The following is a 24975-nucleotide window of genomic DNA, read 5'->3' as shown; positions in this document are numbered from 1 at the left end:
CACAAAGGTTGCAAATCCTGCAGGTGTCAGCCAGCAGAGTTTCTTAATTTTTCTTGTCGCTAGTTATGACAGGGTGGTTGCCAGGAGCTGTGGGAAGGAAAGTGAGGTCTGAGTTGTGTTGCGTGACAACATTCGAAAGTTACATTGTAGCATCGCCTGCATGATACTAAAATATACTAAAAACAGGCATACTATACAACATCAAGTGTGATTTTGTACACTTTACATTTATGTTGCATTTTATGTATTAGCATAATAGTTGTATCAATTAAAATTGCAGAAGAAAAAAATAATCTCTTGCATGTTGTTGTTTTTATTCTTTAGTTGTACTTAAAATTGAAACCCAAATGCATTCAAGCAGCAGTGATTATGTCAGAAGCTACATTCATAAATTAGCCTCATCAACATGCCTACCTAAATGTGGGGTGGGCAAGGACAATAGACATGATATCTTGGAGGTGGGGGAACAACAAGGCCTCAACCCTGCACAGCGAACTACAGGAAGCAAGGGAATGCTGGGAACAGGAAAAACAGTCTTCTCCAGAGAAGAGGTATTGGTTATCCAATACCAAATGGCCAGCCCTGCAAACATATTCAAGTAACATCATACTAAGCAGGCTGTGTTTACACACACACACACACACACACACACACACACACGTATGTAACAACAATTAATGAAGAAAAAATCAACTTGCAAGGAGGGATATATGGAAGGATTTGGAGGAAGGAGAGGAGAAAATAGAAACACTGTAATTATATTATAATCTCAAAAGTAAAAGAAAAAAGACTGGGCAGTAGTGGCATGCGCCTTTAACCCCAGCACTCAGGAGGCAGACACAGACAGATTTCTGGAGTTTGAGACCAGCCTGGTCTACACAGCTAGTCCCAGGCCAGCCAGGGCTACACAGAGAAGACCTGTCTCAAAGGGGTGGGGGAGGCACTGATTAAACTAGCTGATTAAGGGCAATACTCAATATTCTGTTTAATTATAGCCTAGATCCAAATGTCAAGGGAATAATTTCAAGCCATGTGACAGAAGGCAACTGATATATAAACTGTCGTCTGGCCAAACTGGAGTACGGGAGTTGTAGAATCCAGATAGCATGTGCTAGATTAGTTAAAAGAGGTTCGTGTTGCCAGGCAGTGGTGGTGTATGCCTTTAATCACAGCACCTGGGAGGCAGAGGCAGGGAGATTTCTGAGTTCGAGGCCAGCCTGATCTACAGAGTAAGTTCCAGGACAGCCAGGACTACATAGAGAAACCCTGTCTTGAAAAACCAAAAAAAAAGGGGGGGGGGTTGTGTCATTGCACAAACACAACTCTGATTCCCTGAAGCCTGAAGAAGCCAAGTTCTAAATCCACACACTGGAGGACACAGTGATAAATGCAGTTAACATTCCTAGAGAGGGATACCACGCTGTGGTGTAGACAGCATCTCATCTCACTATAACATGCTATAGTGCGGCAGTGCTCCCTTAGAGAGAAGAACGTGAATATTGGTGCAATGGTCGGGTATGGAAGACAGGACAAAACAGGCATAACCGGATGTCTCTAATGCCTAGGATCCTGCTGGTGATACCCTGTTAGACTGAGAGAAAGAACCTGGTGGTGTGGTCCTCCTCCCTGGCTGGCAGTGGTGGGAAGCTAAAATCATGTTCCAGCCGCCTTGCATAACATTCTGTTTATCGGGAACAGATGTCACTCACCCTCCCATAACATCCAACCACATGCAATTTTAATCTCCTTTCTCTCCCATGGAGCTTGACTGTGTTCTACTCTGCAGTCAAGCTGAGACCCTCAAGACTACCTTCCTCTATTAGAAATGTCTCCCTGCACCTAAAACAGATGGTACTGGATAAAATTAGTGAATGATTGCTCCTTTTCTTTTAAACTCTAACTCTGCTACCAACTGTGGGAAATGTCACAGGGAGGGACAGTCCTATTCTGTGACCTAGAGTTAACTATGTCACTCTTGAGTGTTGACCTTAGGGCAAGTGCCACAAGCCCTAATTACAGGCTGCTAGGACTCTATCCCGAGGTTGCCAGAGGCAGAACACTCCCCCTTTTGATGACCCAACTCTTCCTTTCCCCACTGTACTGCCCAGCCTGCCACACCCAAGCCACAGGGAGTATGTTGTGTTGGTTCAGTGATCTGTCCAAAAGAGACCCTTCTCAGAGAGACCAAAGTAGAACCCTTGTCTTGAGTACATCCCACCCAGGCTTTAAAGATGAAGGTAGTGAGTGGAAAGGCCAGCGACGGCTCAAGCTTGAGGTAGTGAGTGGAAAGGCCAGCGACGGCTCAAGCTTGCTCATGGCTCTAGTCTTACTCCTTTATAGAGATTCCAGACCAATAGAAGGACTCTCTTTAATTCACATACATGTGTACTTAAAAATATACACACGGGCACACACACACAATTTGAAGAGGAATTGACTGTAACACACACACACACACACACACAATTCAGTTATAATGTGCTTTCTACATCTAGTTCCAGAACATTTTAGGCTGCTTCACCGATAAACGTCTGCTAACTATTCAGTTGTTTCTGTGAATGGTCCTGCTGTAGACGTTTGTGTAAAAATTCTTAAGACCTTTGGGATGTTTGTAGCTGATCTGGGCACATGAGTAGGATTGGAGTTGCTCACCTACTCAACTTTTCCACAGCGGAGCAACCATTTTAAATTTTCACTACCAGTGTTCGTGTGGCACCCTTCATTCTTCACGCGTACTCTTTTGTCCCGGTTCCTCCAGTCTTTCACAAAAGCCTGTTCCCACCAACCCACTCTTTTGTCCCTGAAGTACGCGGTGAGTACCTTGAGTAACGTCAGTTTCTGACAAACAAAGCTTCCTGCCATGCCTTTTCCTGGATCAAGGACAGTGTGAGGAGGAGCCATCCCACTGGGGTCACTAGGGCACACGGCCGCTACAGCCATTCGTTAACCCCATAAACCACCTTCTCAGTGACCCGAGACACCTCCAATCGCACTTTGAGCCTCATTCAACTAAAGACCTGAAGCTGGCGGCGGAGGGGCTGTGCAGAGGCTCCGCCTGCTCATCTGGGGTGAGCATTGAACTCTCGGCCCCACACCTTGCCTCTTCGCGCCGCCCCGGGATGGTCGTGGGTGCAGACGCCCAGCGAGGCACGCCCTCCCGGGGTTACTCTCGGTCAGCACCGGCCCCGGGGTCACTCGCGTTCACGCCACAGCGCCTGACCCCGCGCAGCCAATCAGCGGCCGCACTGCGGCTCTGCCGGCTGGAGGTGCGCGCGCACTTTGCGGTCTGGAGCCGGAGCAGAGCTACTTAGTAGCGTCCTGTCTAGGCACTGGCGTCCCTTTCTGCAGGGAAGAAAAGCTGGGAACTCGCCTGTGGTCTCTGGCCCAGGGCTGCCTTTTAGGTAGTGATTCCTACGCCGAGCAGACAGCAGACAGGGTGCGATGTACTTATCTGCACAGCGCAGGCGCAAATCATGGCGGGACCAGAGCTCCAACGACTCTAAACTAAAGACCGGGTTGTCGAGGAGAGGACAGACAGGAACCTGTTCAGGCTGATGTCACCAGGGATGAAGGAGGAGGAGGAGGAGGGTAGGAAGGGGAAAGTACAGAAAGTACGGAAAAGAAACCCAGAGTTTCACAGTTTCTTAGAAAAACAAAACCTTTTTGAGACAAGGCCTCACTGTGTGACCCTGGCTGGCCTGGAACCCGCTATGTAGAAATAAACAGAAATTCGCCTGTCTTCTAAGTGCTGGCATTAAAGATATATGCCACCACGCTGGGCCTGGTAGTTTGTCGTGTGGTGAAGAATCATGTTCCTGCAGGGCAGAAAACTGTTTCAGAAAGTTACTGTGCTGTTCACAGTAGAGCTGAGCGGGCTGCCTAGGGCTGGAAGGTCAGATCCAGGCTTTGATGCAACTCCTGGGACAGTAAGGGACCACACTATCTGACAGCATGTGGGAAGAGCAGTGTGGAACTGGGAAAGGGGACCTCTGAGAGGAGTTTGGAGCAGAGCACTCTGAGAAGTAGACAGAACACGATGGGCTTTTATCCTTAGTGGCTGCCCTCACCCAGGGCCGGACAGCGTCTGAAAAAAGCACCTTTGGAAAAGCAGTAGGAATTTAGTTTCTGCCATGAGAGTTGGAGTTGCAAGAAAGCTTACATGCTTCTGGAAATATTACCCAGTTCCTGGGAATCTAGAGGTTATTGGGAAGAATAGATTAAGATTACTTCATGACAGTGCAGAATGGTGACATAACATGTACAGACCATAGAATAATAACAGAGAAAGAGGCAGAAAACCACCAAACCCCTCCCAGTAAAAACCAAGCAAGCAACTAAACAGCAACCTAACCACACTCACAGAGCTACAGTGGCATTGTGTAACTGAAAATTAATTTCAATAACAGCAAGAAAAGATCTGGTGAAATAATTTTTTATTTTTTTGCCTCATATATTTTTCTTTCTAAATAAGTTGATTAACATTTGAGGAAATGCTATGCAGTCATTAAGATTTTAAAAGTGGCGATTCCTGGATTGCAAAGCCCAGGTTCAAGTCCTGACCACAACCATCTCCTTGGTGAAACTATTGTCATATATATATGACATATATATGACACACACACACACACACACACACACACACACACACATATATATATATATACCTGGAGAGGGGTTGGAGAGATGGCTCAGTGGTTAAGAGCACTGATTGCACTTCCAGAGGTCAATTCCTAGCAACTACATGGTGGCCCACAACCATCTGTAATGGGATCAGACGCCCTCTTCTGGTGTGTCTGAAGACAGCTACAGTGTACTCATATATGTAAAATAACTTTTTTTTTTTTTTGGTTTTTCGAGACAGGGTTTCTCTGTGTAGCCCTGGCTGTCCTGGAACTCACTCTGTAGACCAGGATGACCTCAAACTCAAAAATCTGCCTACCTCTGCCTTCCAAATGCTGGGATTAAAGGCGAGTGCCACGACTGCCTGGCAAAATAACTAATTCTTTAAAAATAAAACGCTTAGTGATGGGCTGGGAGACGGCCTTGAGTTTGAATCCTGAGAACACATGAAATCTGGATGCAGCAGTTCTTTACTCCTAGTTCACCCCCAGTGGGAGAACAGAGGCAGAGACAAACATCTTTTAAACTTCTGGGGTGTCTACCGCTCTAGTTGGAGTGGAGCCTGAGAGAACGGAGCTGATAGATGACTCCGAATAAAGTCTCACACAATGGCCAACTTTATTCAGAGATTCAGACAACTTATACTTTGATGGTTAAGAGAAGTCACATGAGGAAAGTGTCCAATCACAAGGACAAGCTACATATGACAAAAAAACGTTTTTCCATAGAGGAATATAAACAAACAATAGCCAGTTGTAATGTATAATATATAAAACTTTAAATTGTCTGATATTTATACCAATAAGGACACAGGAGGCAGGAACTGGGTATAACCAGTTACCACAGTGGAGGTAACTTTATTGTCTTAACCACATACAAAATATCTATTTACAAGCCTGATCGGACAATTAACCTGCCAGTTCTTTGGGAATCTCTTCCCATCTGTTTCATTCTTTCTCTTGAGCTCCTCCAAACCCCACAGGGCTCCTTAGCTCTCTTTCCTAGAATCCTCTTCTGTGTCCTGCCAGCTGCTTCTCTGTGGTTCCTACAAGCCCAGGAGTCCCTTCCTCTTACCTGGAGCTTCTTCCATGAAGCTCTTCCAAGCCAAAAGAGCCAAAAGAGAGATTGAGATCTCAAAGGTCCAATTTCCATAAACAAAGTCTAGCTCCTCCCCCACAGCCTTGGCAGGCTGAACCACGGCCCAGTCATAGTGGGGCAGGGGGCTCCAAGCCAAGTCAGTAGGTGCCAACCATTACGGTGGGGCAGCTCAAGGCTTTTCAGCTGTCCCTCGCAGAGCAAAATCCACAAGGCCTCTCCTCAGCAATAGGCAGACGCTTCGTGTTCTTTAGCAGTCTTATCTATGGCGGCTTTCAGAGCCGCATCCAAACTGCAGCTCTTCAAGACAGATCTAACTGCATCTGACAAATGCAGTATCTTTCTAAGCTTGTATGTTTTGCTAACAGGTTTTTATGTATAAGAACCAAATATCCTGTAATAGTAGTGAATAATCTGAAGTAAACTCACTCCTGTCTGCTACCCCAGGGAGGGGTACAAGACCATAATCCAAGAACAATTCCATGTTTTTGAAGAAACTGAAGAGGTAACTCTTGGCTTCCTGGAGTTTTCTCACAAGCACGCAGAATTCTCCCAGGACACCATTCTTAAACTGTGTTCCGACACTGGGACAGCTAGCCTGGCTTATAGCAGCGAGAAGACTTACTTCAAAAAAAGGTGGGAAGGTGAAGGCCAGCATTAGAAAGCGTCCTCCGACCTCTACAAGTGAGCTATGGCACACTCGTGTACCCAGGCCTATACACAAGCACCCACCCCCGACTCCCACACACCCCCACACAAATATCCTCCCACTCCCAGATGCACCCCTACTCAAACACAAAAACACTCCAACTCCTAAACACACACACCAACACCACACTGCACACTCTCCCACACATAGACACAAACACAAAGCCCAGTGCATTCTAAGGACATCAATTTAAAGTGTAGTGTGGGATACTACGATAGTTATCCGCTTGCTGTCAAGCTTAACGGCCTGAATTGTATCCCCGAGACCCACATAATAGGAGTAAGAACCAACTCTATAAGTTGTTCCCTGATCTCCACATGTATGTTGTGACTTGGGCACACCTACACAAACACACACACACACACACCTGCCCATGCATACATTCACACAGGTTGAGGGAGGGAGAGAGACAGAAAAAAGAATAGTGTGTGCATTGAAATTAGTTTAAAGGGGGACAAGATTCAGTTTGGTTCGTGATTTTATCAACACGAGTCCCTGTACATGGGGGTTTGCGGGGGCGTGACACCCAGAAAACAGAGAACACCTGCTCTTGATGGTTTCCTCCCGCCACCCCACTCCCACAGCCTTATCTCGCCTGAACACCCAGCCCCATGGTCTATCTTGCACGGATCTTCCTGTCCGTGAACAGCTCTGGAAACGGCATCATGGCCGTCCAGCAGTGGGCTTTCCTAATCCTACAGGGGATATCAACCTAGCCGAGCTGGCCATCAAGATAAACTGTCACAGGCAGAATGTGTGCAGCTACCCCACTGAAAAACGTAGGACATGAGAGCAAGAGGTCATGAGGGAACTTTTAGGTGTCGTATGTCTTGTTTGGTACATTGGTTATACAAATGAATACACTGGCCCCAAATCCTCAAAGCTGTTGATAGTCCCCACTTGATGGCAGTTCAGTGGACGTGGAGGACACAGTGTCTGGAACCTAAGAGTGGCCAAGGACCACAACATGGAAACCTGGAGCAAGGCTTGGAAGAATAAGTATAGGCCTGACTGTGACAAGCAGGAAGATACTCTAAAGAGATACCTGTGCCCCCTCCGTTTGGCTCTCGGCTTTGCAACAAGCTCCCTCCGCAAGGAACTGGAATTTCCCCAGGAATCTCTCATTGGGAGGAGGAAAAGGCCCGGTGTCAGCCAGAGGGGAACTTGCCTCAAGAAGAGAGATCTCCCAGTTGTCAGCCCACTTAGAGGACAAACATGTGCTGAGGAGTCACATCTGGGTGGGAAAGGGAGGTTGCTAGTGTATGCGTTTTTGTACCTTCTATTTAAGCCTGAACTTCATGCCAAGACCCTGGAGATGGTCTAGTTGGGTGCAGGGGACAGAAGGTATGGAGGTGGGTCACTAAACCCCTTGGTTCCCCTTTCCACTGCATCCATATTTAATAAACCTCCTTTCTTTATCATTGGTCTGTCTGGTTGGCATATTGAGGGCATGCTTCAGACTACCTTGTTAGGGTTGCCAAGGCCCTGCCTATGACCTGACAACTCCAGTCACCAAGGCTAACCCTCGAAACAAAACTACACACATAATGAAGACACTGCACTGGACAAGACCAGAAAGGTAGGTGGGTAGGTTAAATTATTTTAGACTGAGAAGTGAACCATTCGCTTGTGAGGCGACTCGCGGCCACTGACTTAGAATATGTCACAGAGGAGAAAGCCAATCTCTTTTCCAGCTGCACCACTCATTCACTAGCAGTAATGATATTCTGAGGAGACCTGTGCTGCCCACCCCTTCAGCTGTCTCAGGCATCTCATTCTGGGAGAAAGAACGGGCTGAAGATTGATGCTATGCAGGGGGTCTTTGTCTCTTCGGAAGAGATTCTCAAGTTTTTGAAAATTTGTCAGACCACCTTACAGGAGAAGCTGGAGCAGTGAAAGTGATGTGCTTGGTGCCACACCTTGCTCAAGCCTGCTTAGCTATACCGACTTCTATACTTGTTCCATACTTAAACCTAAGCTTCTAGCCGAAGAGGAATGTGATGGTGAACGATTTTAATCTCACCATTCAGGAAGCAGAGGCAGGAGGATCTCTATGAGTTCAAGGCCAGTCTGGTCTGCACAGCAAGCCAGAGAAGACTCTGTCACAAAACAGAAAGAAGGAAGGAAGGAAGGAAGGGAGGGAGGGAGGGAGGGAGGGAGGGAGGGAGGGAGGGAGGAAAAGAAGGGGGCTGGAGAGATGACTTTGTGGTTAAGAGTACTGGCTGCTCTTCTGGAGGACCCAGGTGCTGGATGGATTTCAGACCTAGCTCTAGGGGCTGAAGTGCATATTATATACCAAAGCACCAGACCAGGCCTCGAGGTTCTCCCAGCATCCCTCAGTCCCCACCTGGCAGACCCCGCCCCAACCCTGAACTAACACTCTCTCTCTCTCTCTCTCCCTTTCTCCCTCTCTCTCTCCCTCCCCTCTTCCTCTCTCTCTCCCCCCTCTCTCCCTCTCTCTCCCTTTCTCTCTCTCTCTCTCTTTCTCTCTCTCTCTCTCTCCTCTTCTTTCTGCATGAGTATGAGTTTTCTCTCTTTCTCCTCCTCCTTGAGGCCAGTGAACTCGCCTGAGAACAGCTTCACAATAAACCTGCGTTTATATACTGTGATCTGGCTTGAATTGGCTCATTTCACTGGCAGAGAAATAACTTATCACCAGGTTCAATTCTGAGAACCTACACGCCACACAATCTGATGCTCTCTCTTGACCTCAGTGGAACCCGCACACATGTAGTCCACAGACTCACACACAAGCAAAGCACCCACATATGTATAAATAATAATTAAAAAGAAAACATATTGAGTACGGTGGAACACACCTTTAATTCCCAGCACTCAGGAGGCAAAAGTAGACAATCTGAGTTTGAAGCTAGCCTGGTCAGCATATTGAATTCCAGAACAAAACAAACTTAAGCCTCATGTTTCAAACCTGAAGATGGGCTGTATGGGTGGGGCAGTGCTGGACCTCTTTTGTCAAAGATGACAAGAGTTAGTTTAGGTGGTTTTCAGTGCACAAAATAGATGTCAAGCGTGTCTTTTTGGCATCCAATGATTCAAGCCTCACTCACTGTGTGCTCAGGGACCCTGAATGCCGATGTTACTGCTTACGCTTCCCAAGTGCTGAGATTGTAGGTGTTCACCATCCAACATGACCATGTGATTAATTTTATTGTCTGTACTGTTTAGAGCCCAGGGTCCTAGGCAAGTGTTCTTCCTGTCTGTGCTATATAACACAGCCTGTGATTATTTGATTTAATACGAGTCCTCACTATACTTCGTATCTGTGTCACTGGCTTTACATATTATGGTACAATAATGCACCTTACATGTCTATATAATTAGAAGCCTATATAACCTAGTTTTAAGTTTTAAATCCAGTGCTTAGTGAGTGGGTGTGTGTTTTGGGAGATCTATTTTACACACACATATTCAGTGTGTGACCAGGGACCCCTGAAGGCTCCTAAGTACTTCTAGGGGATTCAGGGAAAAAAGTCTCACTATGTAGCCCTGTCTAGTCTAGAACTCACTTTGCAGACCAGGCTGGCCTCAAACTCAAACTCACAGAGATCCACCTGCCTCTGCCTCCTAAGTGCTGGGACTAAAGTCCTGTGCTAACATGCCTGATCTTACTGTTAAATTATAACAGTTTTTATATATTCTGACTACGGCCCTTTGACAGGTACACCATTTGAAATATTATCTCCTATTCTGTCTTTTATACTTTTTTAAAATAAAGATTTCTTTCATTTTTTTGATATATTTTATATCTTTATTATGAATTCTTCACACACAACCCCATGCATGAATGCTTGCCATAGCAGAGGTCAGAGGTCAACTTGTGGGAGCACCTCCAGGTGGCTGGAGGGAACCTAACTCGGGTCCTCTGGAATTGCAGCCAGCGAGCCATCTCTTCAGTCCGATGATCTTTTCTTTTTTACATTACCACGATGCTGGGCATCTGCAGGCGCCACTTTCTTCACCCTCCTGTACAGTCCTGTTGTAACTTTGGCTGTGTCCATAGTCATTGTTTATACAAATCTATGTAAATATTGCTCATACTGGAGTCATGCGATAGCCTCGTGATTTCTTTCTTACAAAACCTTATTTCCTTTGACTGTAGTAACAGTGTGGCTTTGTTGCTCTTGCTGTTGTGATATTTCTGTTTGTTTTCTTTTTACTTTCGGGTTCTCTATATATGCTTAACAATTCAACCCAACCTCTGCATCAGTTGTCAGCAGCAACTTGTAATACATCTGGCCACTTCAGGAATTCTGTCGGTCTCAGTGGCCTCAAGTATCCTCTTCTGCAGCCTTCTGCTCTGCTCTGACTTGGCCAGGTGCTCTCCGTTCATCTTCTCTTTTGTATGTTGGGTTTTTCCCCTGGATCATTGTGTTCCTATTTCTTGCATGCTCCTTTATTAAGAAGTGTGCATCCTGGTGGCGCACGCCTTTAATCCCAGCACTTGGGAGGCAGAGACACACGGATTTCTGTGTTCGAGGCCAGCCTGGTCTACAGAGTGAGTTCCAGGACAGCCAGGGCTACACAGAGAAACCCTGTCTCGAAAAATCCAAAAAAAAGGAGGAGGAGGAGGAGGAGGAGGAGGAGGAGGAGGAGGAAGAGGAGGAGGAGGAGGGAGAAGAAGATGAAGGAGGAGGAGGAGGAGGAGGAGGAGGAGGTGTGCATCCTCGGTTAACCTCTTAGAAATAGAGTGTTTTAAAAAGACTTATGTAGGCTCCCAGTTCCCCCAAAGTGTATGATGTTGTGCCTTGGTTTGGAACAATTTCCATTATCAAGAGTGTTTGCTACGTTTTATAATGTGGTATGATGTGGAGGGAGGGAGTGTGTTAGCAGGCCTGTGCCAAAGTATCCCCTGAGGAATCAGGCCATGAGACAGGCCTGGTATAAAGGAAGTATACTCAAGGAAGGGAAAGAGATCTGGAAAGAGGTAGAGACAGAGACTAGAGGGGAGAAGGACAGAAAGAAAGGGAGGAAGGAAGGAAGACAGCAAGAGTGACCAGCAGAGGCAGGGAGAGAGAGAGAGAGAGAGAGAGAGAGAGAGAGAGAGAGAGAGAGAGAGAGAGAGAGAGATTGGAAGAGAGTGAGCAAGCTGGGGTAGCTAAGCAGTCCCTCTTATACACCTGGAAGCTCTATGGTTAGGCCACTGCTGCTAAGTTCCTGAGAGAAGCCTAATTAATTGTCTGTAAGCCAATAAGAACTAAGACCCCAAAATTATCTGGTTATCCTCTGACTTCTACACATGCATTGTGGTGTGTATGTTCACATATGCCTGCATGCACATTGCACACACACACACACACACACACCATATATAAATTAATTTAAAAATAATTGAAAAGGGGAAAATGCTTGTTCTTCATAGCTAGGGAATTTTTTAGTGATTCATTCAGTGATGATCTCTTTCCTTTCCTTCTGGTTTTTGCTTCTCACTCTAGACTGAGTCTTTAGAACTGAAATGAATTTCCTCCAGTTTTTCAAAGACTTACTATTTAGGTATTTTATGCATATGAGGGCTCTGACCACTTGTACGTCTTAAGATAGAAAATTTATCAGATCTCATTACAGATGGTTGTGAGCCACCTCGTGGTTGCTGAGGATTGACCTCTGGAAGAGCAGCAGGTCCTCAACCTCTGAGCCATCTCTCCCCTACTCCCTCCTTCTCCTTCTCCTTCTCCTTCTCCTTCTCCTTCTCCTTCTCCTTCTCCTTCTCCTTCTCCTTCTCCTTCTTTTAATGGGGTTTTACTATATAGCCAGGCAGGGGGACTTCACACTTTTCAAACTAGAAACGGGTCTTAGTTTGGCCTTCTGAGTGCCAGAATCACAGGTGCATATGGCCATGTTAAACAGTATCTTTTTAGAATTGCTGTGCTTAGTCTGATATAATCAAAATAGCCTAATCAAAATAGCCCTTTAAAAATTGTGTTTCTGCTGGCAGTTCAGCAGTTAAGAGCATGTGTTTTTCCAACCCATGTAGAAGCAGAGCCATAGGTTCTGCCCCAGGGTTTTGTGGGACGCTCTCTTAACTCCAGGTCTACACAGAGCAGACTTGTATTCCCATAGCTCGTGTACACATCACCTGATGTAGTCATCTGTAAGGACAAGACCAGAAAGCTACGGCAACAGCTTTCTATCCATGCCCTGTACAATGCCCCCATCCCTCCCAGGTTCAAGGTTAGCATGGGACAGACACAAAGGCATTCCAGAGTCTCTGTTGTCCCCTGGATCACCAGGTCACCTGGACACAGGTGTGCAGGCTGAGTTTGGAATCACCATCTACTGCCAGGTGGGCACACGGAGCCCTCAGAGTGATGCTCCTTCCCAAGGAGGAGCAGAGGCCAGCATTTGCATCCCTGCAAGGATGCTTTGACCTTCTTCCTGGGGAAATTTCATTTGCCTCCAGCTTAGGGCCAGGGTGTGGAGCAGGAAGCAGAGATTCCCGTGAATACATTTGCATAGCAGCCTTGGTGTTTCATTCTCCAGAGTTCCCAGGGCTCTCCTTTACAGTTGTGCATTTCCAGGAGAGCCAGAGGGACCACGCAGGAGCTGGCCTTTGCTCTCTCAGGATGAAGGTGAGGCAGACACTTCCCTCAGCCCCTGGACTGTGAGGGAGAAAGTGAAACTGCTCAGGACACTGTGGAAAGCCAAGAATGAGGGTCCCTGCAGCTGGTGCAGGCTCTGAGACTCCATGGGGACAGGCTGGTGTTGGGGGTGGGGTGGAGCAGAACTGTAGCTGGAGCTGCTGAGGGAGCTGAGCCCCAGCCCTGGATCAGTGACTGTGAGAACTGGGCTCCTGTCAGAGCGCTTTGTTCTCACTCCCCTCTGCTCTCCTGCTGGCCCTGTCACCCTCCCTTGCTCTGTGTAACCCTCTGAGGCGTCCCTTCAGAATCCTTGGCCTCAGGTGTCTAGAATGTCTTTTTCTCACCAGCCTGGTATCACATGTGTCACTTAGAGTGTTGGTCAATCCTCTCTCTATGTCTGTGGAGCTCACAGATACCTCTTGTATGCCGCTTTGAGAGCTGCGTGACCACACCCAACATAAGCCTAGGTTAACAGGACATTTCCAGTGTGACCCCAGCCAGACCCAGCTGGGTCAAAGGCTATTCTTTTTTCTTTTTTAAAGCATGTAAGAAGGCAACTTCAGAAACTCTTCCACAACGTGAGCATGGAGTGGTTGTCAAACTTGCTGGCAGGTGCCTTTGAGCTACCTCACTGGCCATTTGTCAGAATTTAACATGGGCCCAGTCACTGAGCCGCCCCCGAGGACTCAGCTGCCTCCCCCTCGAGCCCCCTCGCTTCCCGACGCTCCTTCTCTCCCCCCTCCCCCACTCACCCTACCCCCCGCCCGCCTTCTCCCGCAGCCGCCTTCCACAGGCCGTTTCCACCGAGGAAAAGGAATCATATCGTATGTCTGCTATCCAGAACCTCCACTCTTTCGACCCCTTTGCTGATGCAAGTGAGGGTGATGACCTACCTTCTGCTGGCACTGAGGATTATATCCATATAAGAATTCAACAGAGAAACGGCAGGAAGACCCTTCCAACTGTCCAAGTGATCGCTGATGATTACGATAAAAAGAAACTATAGTGAAGGTGTTTAAGAAGAAATTTGCCTGCAATGGTATCCAGAATATGGAGAAGTAATTCAGCTACAGGGTGACCAGCGCAAGAACATATGCCAGTTCCTGATAGAGATTGGACTGGCTAAGTACGATCAGCTGAAGGTTCATGGGTTTCAAGTGCTTGTGGCTCTCAGAAGCTTAAGTGAGGATTTCCTTGCAATGAGTAGAATTTCCCTTCTGTCCCTTGTCACAAGTTTAAAAACCTCACAGCTTGTATAATGTAATCATTTGGGGTCCGCTTTTAACTTGGACTAGTGTAACTCCTTCATGCAATAAACTGAAAAGAGCCATGCTGTGCAGTCTTGAAGTCCCTCATTTAAACAGGTTAAACAGTAAGCCCTGGCAGTGTCCACCCTGAAACAATGCAATAACAAGGTTTCAGCCAAGAACCCCAAGATCACAGGAGGCTATGTCTGACCAGAGGTTCCTTGGGGCTTCCTTTACAGAGTCCCCCACCCTAGGAGAGTGTCATCACTTGAACAGCCCAGGTGACCAAGAGTATGGGTAACACTGCCCTAGCTATGTCACTAGAGGGAGTCTCTAGCCATAAAAAGAACCCCTGGTGTCTGACCAGGTAGGCAGAATTCAGAAAGCCACCTTTCCAGAGAAGTCATGGACATCTAGCTCACCACCAGGGCAGTCTTTTTAAGCAGATCTATCCTAGCCAAGGGATGTTGAAATATGAAGGGTAAGGCCAGCCTGGTGTCAGTGAAACTTACGACAAAGGAACATATGCCAAGCTGGTGTCATTGGTCATGTGGCTAGCTGTAGAACCTTCAACTCTATACGAGCCGCTGTGCCATGTGAAGGAACAAACTGGTCTTTTGGTTTTCTTTTCCCCTCCAGTTTTAATGTTATGTAATATATTTAAATCCTTATTTAAAGAAAGCTTGTTTTCAGAAATAAAAAAAAAAGAATTTAACATGGATGGGCAGTGGGTCATCTCATGTTCTCTGAGCAGTGCTATTTCCACAGGGAAGACTCAATTGATTATCCAACCACAAATAGCCAACCCTGAAAACATATATATGAGTAACACACAGAGGGAGCAGGCTGAATTTAGGCATCTATGTGCACATGCACATACAAATATGTATGTAATAACAATTATCGGGGAGGAAACGCCATGAATTTCAGGGAGAGCAATGAAAGCATGGGGGGAGGATGGTTCAGAGAGAGGAAGCAGAAAGAGGAAATGATGTATTTTATAATCTCTTTTAAAATTAAATAATATTTTTTATTTTTATTTTTATTTTCCTTTCTCAAGACAAGATTTTTCTGTGTATCCCAGACTGTCCTGGAACTTACTTTGCAGACCAGGCTGGTCTCAAACTTAGAGATCCACCTGCCTCTACCTTCCAAGAGCTGGGATTAAAGGTGTGTTCCACTACTGCCTGGCTTGAAATAGTATTTTTAAAGTGCTGGAATTCTTGTATTTGGGCCCAAGAGATGGTAAAAAGGTTCCTGCCTCCAATCCCGGTGTCCTGAGTTTCTTCTGTGATGTGCCTCCCTCCCTAAACACTAAACACATCCAAAATAAGGAAATAAAAATGGAAAAAAAAAGGAAAGAAATTCTAGAATCTTAGCTGGAAGGAACATTTGTCTTATGACTGCCTCTCAGTCTTGCTACCCATGAGACCTGGTCCCAAACTTCCCTTTTGTATAAAGTAGGTCTCTGGGGGAGCCCAAACTTCTTCTGTGTTGATTCTCTGTTATCAGAGAGGTTACAACTGCCTGAGAGTGTGGTGGGGCTTGGGTGTAGCTGGAAAAAAATGCCCCCTGGGATCTGTTGGGTTTTTTTCTTCACAGTTCACTGTTTTCATGCTGTTGCCCATGAATAATATGTATCCTTGGGACAGTGGTTCTTTCTCTTCTGTGTTTAGCTTATTCAAATGGCCTCTTCCTTTGCACTAAGAGGCAGCAACCCCCTGGTTGTCTGTATGGAAAAGGTGTGAAGCAGAGGCCGGGCTTGCAGAAAGGTTGGAGGTCGGACCCTCTTAACAAGGAGATGGCCCTTTGGGTGCCCAGTTTAGTCAGATTCTTTCCCAAAGAGTTCCTTTACTTTCCATGACAAAGGAAACCCTACCCTCATCTCCACCCCCCTCCCCACTCAACAAGTGTCTATGAACTCTGACAAAACGGATCAAGAGTCCCAATACTGGGGAGATGTCAGAAAGATCTTGTGTTTAAGACATCCTGAAAGAGGAGTGGAGGGAGAAGGAGGGAGAGGGAGGGAGGGAAAGGAGAAAGGGAGGAGAGTGGTTTCATATTCACCTTTTAAAAAATACAAACTTTGGCCAATTTGAAAATACAGAGCACCAATAAACTCTACCCACTTCCTGGATTTCTGTTGAGAAAACTGAGTTAAGTCGGAGACCACATACAAGAACCCTGAGGTCAGTCTGCACAAAGCTCAGTTAGCCATATGCCCATCTTGAAACTGGGATGGGGTATTCGATACTCTAGCCATGTCAGACTTCCCCAGTCATGACCTTTGGCCCTAGCATGACTGCATGGTATGTGTTGGTTGGTCTGAAAGCTAAATTAACCCTGTGCCAACTTAACTTATGAAATGTTCCCAAGCAATTTATAATAAATGTGTTGAAAGGCAGAGCTTGGCCCAAGGGACTTGCCTAATTCGTTTCTCCATCAAATATTCATTCACCTTCTCCACAGCACTGGAGGACAGCAGCACACACTGGCTTCTCTTCCCCAAAGCTGCTCTGTTCGTCCAACCCCAGCTCCATCTTGTAATCGTAGCCCCCACCCACCCACCCCCAAGACTTCTACTCTAATGTACTGCATGCCTCTGTAGGTGTGCCCACCCATCTGATCTGTTCCGTGAAGCCTTCCATCTTGCTTACCCACCAGCTTTGGATAGAAATTGTTCATAAAGGAAACGGAATAAGAACAGAGGAGGAGAGGGAATGAAGACAGGAAGGAGCAGGTGGGAAGAAGGTGGAGGGGAAGAGAGAGCAGCCTTCGTTTATTACGGAGCATGTGATCATGGCAGAGAGTTCATCTTAACTACATACCAGAGAGTCTTCTGATGAGACTCGAAATGAAAGTGCATATTGCCACGCTAACTGTAAGTCTAACTTTTTTGCCTTGCTGGGATACTGACATTCATCTGACACAAAAAAATTGAAAAAGGGATTTCTTTAGGTCATGTGGTCCACCGACCAGAGGTAGGAGAAGAAGAACGTGGTGAACCAAAAGGAGGCAAGTGAAGACTCTCTTGTTTCTACGTGTTCTTGGTTTAGAAATGAGGGACAGACTCAACACCTTCGCACTGTGATCTGAAGCTTACCAAGGGGCCCAAATACCCTGGGGACAGACTCTTCTCAAAGGATCTGTCATACTGTCACTCTGCCCTGCTGCATACAGTCAGATTCCTGACTTGTTACCTAGTTTTGAAAGCAAATGGATAAACAAAATACAGCACCGCTTGCATTGAATCTTTGTTAAAATGCACATTTATTGCCTGAAAACCAAAATGTAAGGGGTAGTTCAGATGCTTTGATCGGGAATCTGTATCTGAAGGCTGAAGTCCTGTTCCCCAATTGGTTCTTGATCCATCAAATAAAGATGCTAGCAGCCAATGGCTAGGCAGAAGAGGCAGGACTTCCAGGTTTCCTGAGGCAGGTGAGGAGATGGAGAAGAGGGCGGAAAGAGATTCATCATTATTCCGGAGGGAGAGAGAGTCACCAGCTATATGAGATCTCAGGTGGAGTGGCCATCGGCCACTTTCCTGACTGGGCCTGGGGTAGCAGACCGGAAATTTAAAACACAGCTAAGCTGAGGTCAGATTTAGGGTGCTGAGCAAAGAGAAGATAACTAACAACTAATGGAAGAATTAGAAGTGTTGATCTGGGAGTGAAGAGGAGGGAACATTAGCTGAGGGAGGCTTAAAAGAGCCTGGCCATTGAGCTAAAAGCACGTTAATAATAAGCTAGTGTGTGTGTGTGTGTGTGTGTGTGTGTGTGTGTGTCTGTGTGTGTGTGTGTTTCATCCGCGGACCCAAGGGAACTTGGGCAAGGGCTGGTAGCACTGTCTGCCCCGAGCTTAAAGCAGGGTAATAAAAACTACACACTTCACCAAACAGGGTTTAAAAAGAGAACTCTTTAAACATCCCCCACACTGTGGTATATGGATAAGGTCAAGAAATAAATACCTAATGGAAGGTACCTTGGTCCATGTACTGTGAAAGGAACAGCGATAAGCCAGATGCAATCACAGTGTGATAAAGGCAGGCACAGGAGGCTTAGAGGGGATCTGCTATGGGGAGGTAGCCTGACAATCTTTCTAGAGACTTGAAGAAAGCAGGATTAGCTAGTGGGTGAAGGATCAGGCAGTAGCATGCACTAGGTAGAGGGAAAGAGTACTTGCTCTCAGGTTCAGCCATTGGAACATGGGAATAGAGGGAGCATGCTCAGAGATGAGGGAAAGGCTTAAGCAGGAAAGCACCTTGTCCCAGAGGGTCGATTTCACCAGGTTTCACCCCAATAAAACCAATAAAGAGTTCTTAACAGGGAGTCTGATTGCAGATTGTTCTTTTCCAAAAAATCACTCAGGATGCAGTGTGGTCAGTGGGAGGCACAGTGCACCAGCAAGGAAGTCATTGCTGTAGTCACAGTGACTGAGTCTGAAGGCCTTCACCAGAGCAAAAAATGAACAGCTTGAAAAGGAGGAGACGGGCTGGGGTGTAAAGTTTTGAGTTGATCCTCTGCCCCCCCCCCAACATCAATGGTGGTGACACACCTGTAATCCCGGCATTTGGAAGGAGGAGGAGGAGGAGGACCTAAAGTTGAAGGTCATTATCCTTGGCTACACAGCAAGTTCAAGGCCAGCTTGGGTTATATGAGACCCTGCCTCAAAACAAAAAAAAAACAAAAACAAACAAAACACACACCCACACAAACAAAAACAGAGAAAGAAAGGTCTTACGAAATCTTGACAGGGAAACCATTTGGAGACTCAGGAGCTTCTGAAGTGGGAGGAGTATGTGGAAGTGACTGAATGGGACCAATAGTTAAGTTACATTATTAGTCTCGGGTCAGTCAAATCCTCACCCTCCATGAAGGTCTAAGACGTACTGTCAAGACTGGAAGGCCAATGGAGCGCATTTCTCACAGAGTAAAGAATATTTAGTTAAGAGGACCCAGGTTTGATTCCCAGTATCTACATGGTAGCCCATACTACCTGTTAATCCAGTCTCTGGGGACATGACGTTCTCTTTTGGTCCTCACAGGTACTTGGAATGCACACAGACATACGTGCAGAAAACACCCATATACATTAAATAAATAGAATCAACACATTTTTAAAAAGAAAGAAGAAATGTATCTTTTAAAGACTATTGTGTCTTTTCGAGAATATAGAACAGAAAACCAGGTCTTCAAAACACCATGCCTTCTGAAGTCTCAGATCAACCTGTAGTAACCTGGATCCTACAAGCCCTAGAGCCTGCACAATGCACTGCTTCTCCAGGCAGTCTGTTTTTGGCCGCTTTGCTCCCTGGAGGCTGTCTTTTCAGTCTAAGGGGACTCAGGAGAGTCCCCTCTTCTGCGCATTCTATGTCCAGTCATTTCACCACCTTCTCATTCACCATTCTCTTAACTCTGAAAGTGCTGGCTCAGAAGAGGGTAGAGTGGATTGAGCAGACATCTGAGATCAAGAGTGCAAAAAAGCCTGATCTCTCTCTCCCCAGAGGGCAGGCTCTCCAGCACATGGTAGGCTCTTATTGGGTGTGTTCAGAAACCAGGTGACATCAAGGAATAAGGAAATGATAGCAATGATGTGTTCAGTGAACTTTGTCAACTGGCAATGTGGTTTTGTGTTCCACAAAGCGTTGTTTGTAGCATGCAGTTGAGGTTATGAGGAGTAAGAGATTTAGAGGTGTGCTCAAAATCATCCAAGCCTGGGATGTAATTAAAAGGACGAGCGTTGGGCCAATGAGATGGCTCAGTGGGTAAGTAGCTTGGTGCCAAGCCCAATGGCCTAAGTTTGATCCCTGGAACCCACACGTGGAAGGAGAGAACAGCAAGCTGTCCTCTGACCTCAGCATGAGCACTGAGGCATGTGCACGTCCGCATACACAATGAATACATTTTTTAAAAAGAGACAAATCTTCATTTCCCTCTTTCTTACTCATCTCATCTACCCAGGGATGGTTTTCCAAACCCCACACACTTCTTGCTTTAAATATCCACAGATTGTTACAGTATAGCAGAGGGTCCTTTAGTGAGTCCCTGAGATACACCCAAGTCAACAAATATTCACAACTTCAAAAAAGGTATGGTTTAGTGAAACGAATGGTTTTAGACTGGCCCTTTAGGAGAGTGCTTTTGCTGGTCCCTACTTCCCTGTGTGTGTCTGAAGCTGTAAGCACACTTGTCAGTCTTGTCAGTCCTTGCAACTTGAGTTAACAGATAATAATCACCAGGGACTGCCTTGGCATTTTCTGTTTCCAAGTTTTGATGGCCCCATTGGCCTTACTTCAAGGAATGTGTGTTAATCCATATGAAATATCTTCCAGAGTAGAATGTTGATGTTTTAATTTTGGTCAGAACATTTGACAGCTGCTGGAAGGTTAATTTGTCATTAAGGCTGTCTAAGGAGGACCTGTGTCCACCAATCTTAATGCATATGCAATGGATTCATGGATTCACGTCTTTCTACTTTCTAAGTTTCAGTGCTGTGCTCGTCAGTTGGCTTAAATATTACACGACATGAAATCAAGTTATCTTGTGATAGTTTATATATGCTTGGCCCAGGGAGTGGCACTATTCAAGGGTATAGGCCTGTTGGAGTAGGTGTGGTCTTGTTGGAACAAGTGTGTCACTGAGGGTGTGGGCTATAAGACCCTCATTCTAACTGCCTGGAGGCCAGTATTCTGCCAGCAGCCTTCAGATGAAGATGTAGAACTCTCAGCTCCTCCTGCACCATGCCTCCATGGATGCTGCCATGTCCGTTACTGCCTTGATGATAACAGACTGAACCTGTAAACCAGCCCCAATTAAATGTTGTCCTTATAAGAGTTGCCTTGGTCATGGTGTCTGTTCACAGCAGTAAAACCCTGAGACACTTGTACATAATAAATATTGATTCTCCATTTTGTTCTTTCATTCCTCCAACACGTGTTGGAGAACTTTCACAAAGGGAGGCCCTCTTGGTGTATTGAGAAATGTATCAGTGAACAAAAGGGACCCAACTCTCCCCACCCCCGCCCTTCTCGGGTCTGATATTTTAGTCGAATTTACTTTCATTTCATTAAAGCAAGAGCTCCACTTTTTGTCAGGGAGGAGGAGGCACAGGAGGAGTCTCACAGTGCACCCGGCTGTGGCCCAGCCTGGGGACAGACCTTACGGATTCACGGCAGATTCTGCTGTCCTCTAGCTGTCCACATGCTCCCTGCCCCTTTTATTTTAGTTTCCTTCTATTTTTATGTAGCATTATTACATTTCACAATCTCAAAATCCCCTCATGGATCAAAGGGTTGGACATAGCCTATGATATACAACTGGCACTTGCTTTAACTAAGATAAATTCACATACAATGAAGATACAGATCGTGGCCATGTTTGTTTGTTTGTTTGTTTGTTTAAAGTAAGGGCGTATGTAGAAAAAACTGATAAAGCCATTTCCTTCTGCAGCTACAGTGCAGGACAGAATTACATATTGTGTTCAGAGCGATGATCCTGAGACTCTGCAGGATGCAGAGTCGGTAAGAGGAGATTTAATTATGTTCATTAGGCTACTTATTAAAGCAAGGAAATGGACTGAGGCAATCTAGAGAGATTTCAGACAGAAGCATCTTCTCATTAACCCGTAGTTAATCAGAAAGCCAATTAACCAATACGTTCTGCTCCGGGTCCTCACTCCTTCCAGACTTACTTATTCTTCTTTACAGCCGTGACCGAGTCACTGATCCAGATCCCATCCTCTCGCATTTACACCACGGAAATCAATGGATTCTTTCATCCTCCACAGGACAGAATGTGTCCAGAGACAAATGGGTACCTCCGAGAAAGATGAGTGTTCTGTCAGGAAGGGGTGTGGAAGAGATGTAGAAGCCTCAGCTTTTCCTCAGACAGTCTGCATTCTCTTGAACATATATAGACGCGAAAAGCCCACAAAAAAAAAAATGAGAAAAAAAAGCTGGCATGGTGGTATATGCCTATAATAATAGCACCCAGGAGTCTGAGGCAGGGGGATGGCAGGCTTCAGGAAAGACTGGTTTACATAGGGAGATCTTGTCACTAAATAACCAGAAAGGAGCAAAATAAAGCAACACAAAAGTTATGGTTTTCTTTTACAGATAGCCGGCCCATTCTTAGTGGCCAAGTCATTTCTTTGACCATCATGCACCCTTGGAAGTTCCATTCTGTGGAAACACTAGACTCACTGTTCTCTCTTCTTGCTGCCTTAGGTTAGACCCTCCTTGGAACCTCCCAGCCCCGCCCACATCCTTTTCTTGGTCTGAGTCTGAATCTTGGCTACTCTTACTTCTCCCCTCCCCTGATTTTTCTTTACTTTCCACCCTTCTAAAATATTTTTTCCTCTGGGAAGTCATGCATGGCACACGCCTTTAATCCCAGTGCTAGGGAGGCAGAGGTAGGTGGATCTCTGTGAGGTTGAGGCCAGCCTGGTCTATATACCAGGGTAGCCACAGTTATGTGGTGAGACCCTGTCTCAAAAAAAAAAAAAACAGAAAAGAAAAACAACAACAACAAAACCCACAAACAAACAACCCAAAAAACCCTTTTCTTTGGGGCAGGAAAGATGGCTCAGGGGTCATACAGCTCTTGTTAAGGATCTACTTTGGATCTGGGTAGCCACATAGAGGGGTTAGCCAGGAGTGACTGAATGTAACTCTTGTTCCAGGGGCATCCAATGCCTCTGGTCTACACAGACACCTATGTGCACACATATTCATGCCTATGCACACATGCAGTTAAAAATAAAATAAGAAAAAAGTCAGAATAAATCTTAAAAATAAGAGGTTCAGAATGTTGCTCAGTTACACACTCATGCACACACAAATATACATACATACGCACACACATTGAAAATCAACATCATAGCCGGGCAGTGGTGGCGCATGCCTCTAATCCCAGCACTTGGGAGGCAGAGGCAGGTGGATTTTTGAGTTCGAGGCCAGCCTGGTCTACAGAGTGAGTTCCAGAACAGCCAGGGCTATACAGAGAAACCCTGTCTCGAAAAACAAAAAACAAACAAACAAAAATCAACATCATTACTAGTGGGAATTCAAACCAGTAGAGACTTTACAGAAGACAATGAAAGTACCACGAGATACTGTGACCGAGTTTCTGTCTTAAGGAGATGAAATCAGACTATCTGAGACACCTATGACCCTGTGCTTACTGCAGTCCTACTCAGAGTAGAAGATACCCAGTCAACCCAGATGGATATCGGATGACCACTGGCTAAGGAATGTAAGGTGTGCTGTTCAGTCATAGATTCCATTCAGCTATAAAAGGAAGAAAAGCCCTCCATTTTTAACACCATGGGTGGACATGGAGGTCTTTATGTTAAGTAAAATAAGGCAGACACAAAAAGACAAACATGGGGCTGGAGAGATGGCTCAGTGGTTAAGAACACTGACTGCTCTTTCAGAGGTCCTAAGTTCAATTCCCAGCAACCACATGGTGGCTCACAACCATCTGTAGTGGGATCCAATGCCCTCTTCTGGTGTGTCTGAAGACAGCTACAGAGTATTCATATAAATAAAATAATTCTTTAAGAGAGAGAGAGAGAGACACTATGATTTCACTCAGATGTGGAATCTAATAAAGTTGAACTTGTTCCAGAAGTTGAGAATAGTCTTGAGAGGCTGGGAGAACAGGACGGAAGGAGGACTAGGGAGAGTCTTGTCAATGGGTTTAATGTGCAGTTAGACAACAGTAAGTTTTGATGTTCTATGGCTCACAGGGATGAAAAAGTAACAATATGTCTGTCTCTTAATGAGGGGAAGGGAGGATTTCAATGTATTCAATGTAAAGAAGTAATAACACTCGATCAAGCTAGCAGGAGGGCTTAGCAGGTGCCACCAAATCTGATGACCTGAGTTTGATCCCTGGTATCTATCTGATAGAAGGAGCAAACTGACTCCCGAAAGTCATCCTCTGACCACATGTGTATGGATACACACACACACACACACACACAGAGAGAGAGAGAGAGAGAGAGAGAGAGAGAGAGAGAGAGAGAGAGAGAACAGACAGACAAATGAGAGAGAGAGAGAGAGAAACAGACAGATGAGAGAGAGAAACAGACATAAATAAATAAATAAATAAATAAATAAATAAATAAATAAGCAAATGTAAGTTAAATTTTTAAAAATGGTTGAAGGTGACAGTCTGATAATTATCCTCATGCAACCAGCATATGACGTGTACATTACCCTCACATAATAAAGCATAATCATTATATCAATGAAAATAATTTAAGTTTAAAAAGAAAAGAGAAAGCAATCTGGTAGGGGCATTATGTATACATTAGCAATATTATTTCTATCTGTATTAACTTCGTTCCATTATTCAACATGGCACTGGAAGAGTTGTGTCTACGTAAATATCAGAAAACTTTTGAACGAGTGCGTCTGTGGGAAATGAGGAGGCGGAGGGTAAGGCAGACAGAGTCAGGGTGACTATGCCAGAAGTCAAGGCAAATGATGTATAATTAGAAGATACCCTGACGCAACCCATGTATAATCAGGATGCCTGACTCACATGCAGCACACATATAACTGTTCTAAGACGTACCTGACAGAAGGTGTACCTTCCTATGTGTTCTTTGTTGTTGCTTATTATTTATTTTATCAATGTGAGTGTTTAACCTACACGTAAGGCTGTCAGACCTCTAGGATTGGAGCTTCAGATGGTTGTGAGTG

At 45.6% G+C, this 24975-nt stretch overlaps 1 pseudogene; it reads left to right on the top strand.

The window, feature by feature from the left end:
• The first annotated feature begins 13846 nt into the window (after positions 1-13846).
• Positions 13847-22097, top strand: LOC114625925 (annotated as a pseudogene).
• The last annotated feature ends 2878 nt before the right edge of the window (positions 22098-24975 follow it).

This window comes from Grammomys surdaster, unplaced genomic scaffold, assembly GCF_004785775.1.
Source record: "Grammomys surdaster isolate TR1022 unplaced genomic scaffold, NIH_TR_1.0 66, whole genome shotgun sequence".
NCBI classification, from domain to species: Eukaryota; Metazoa; Chordata; class Mammalia; order Rodentia; family Muridae; genus Grammomys; species Grammomys surdaster.
Note: the sequence above shows the minus strand (reverse complement) of the source record. Positions and strands in the feature narration are given on the sequence as shown.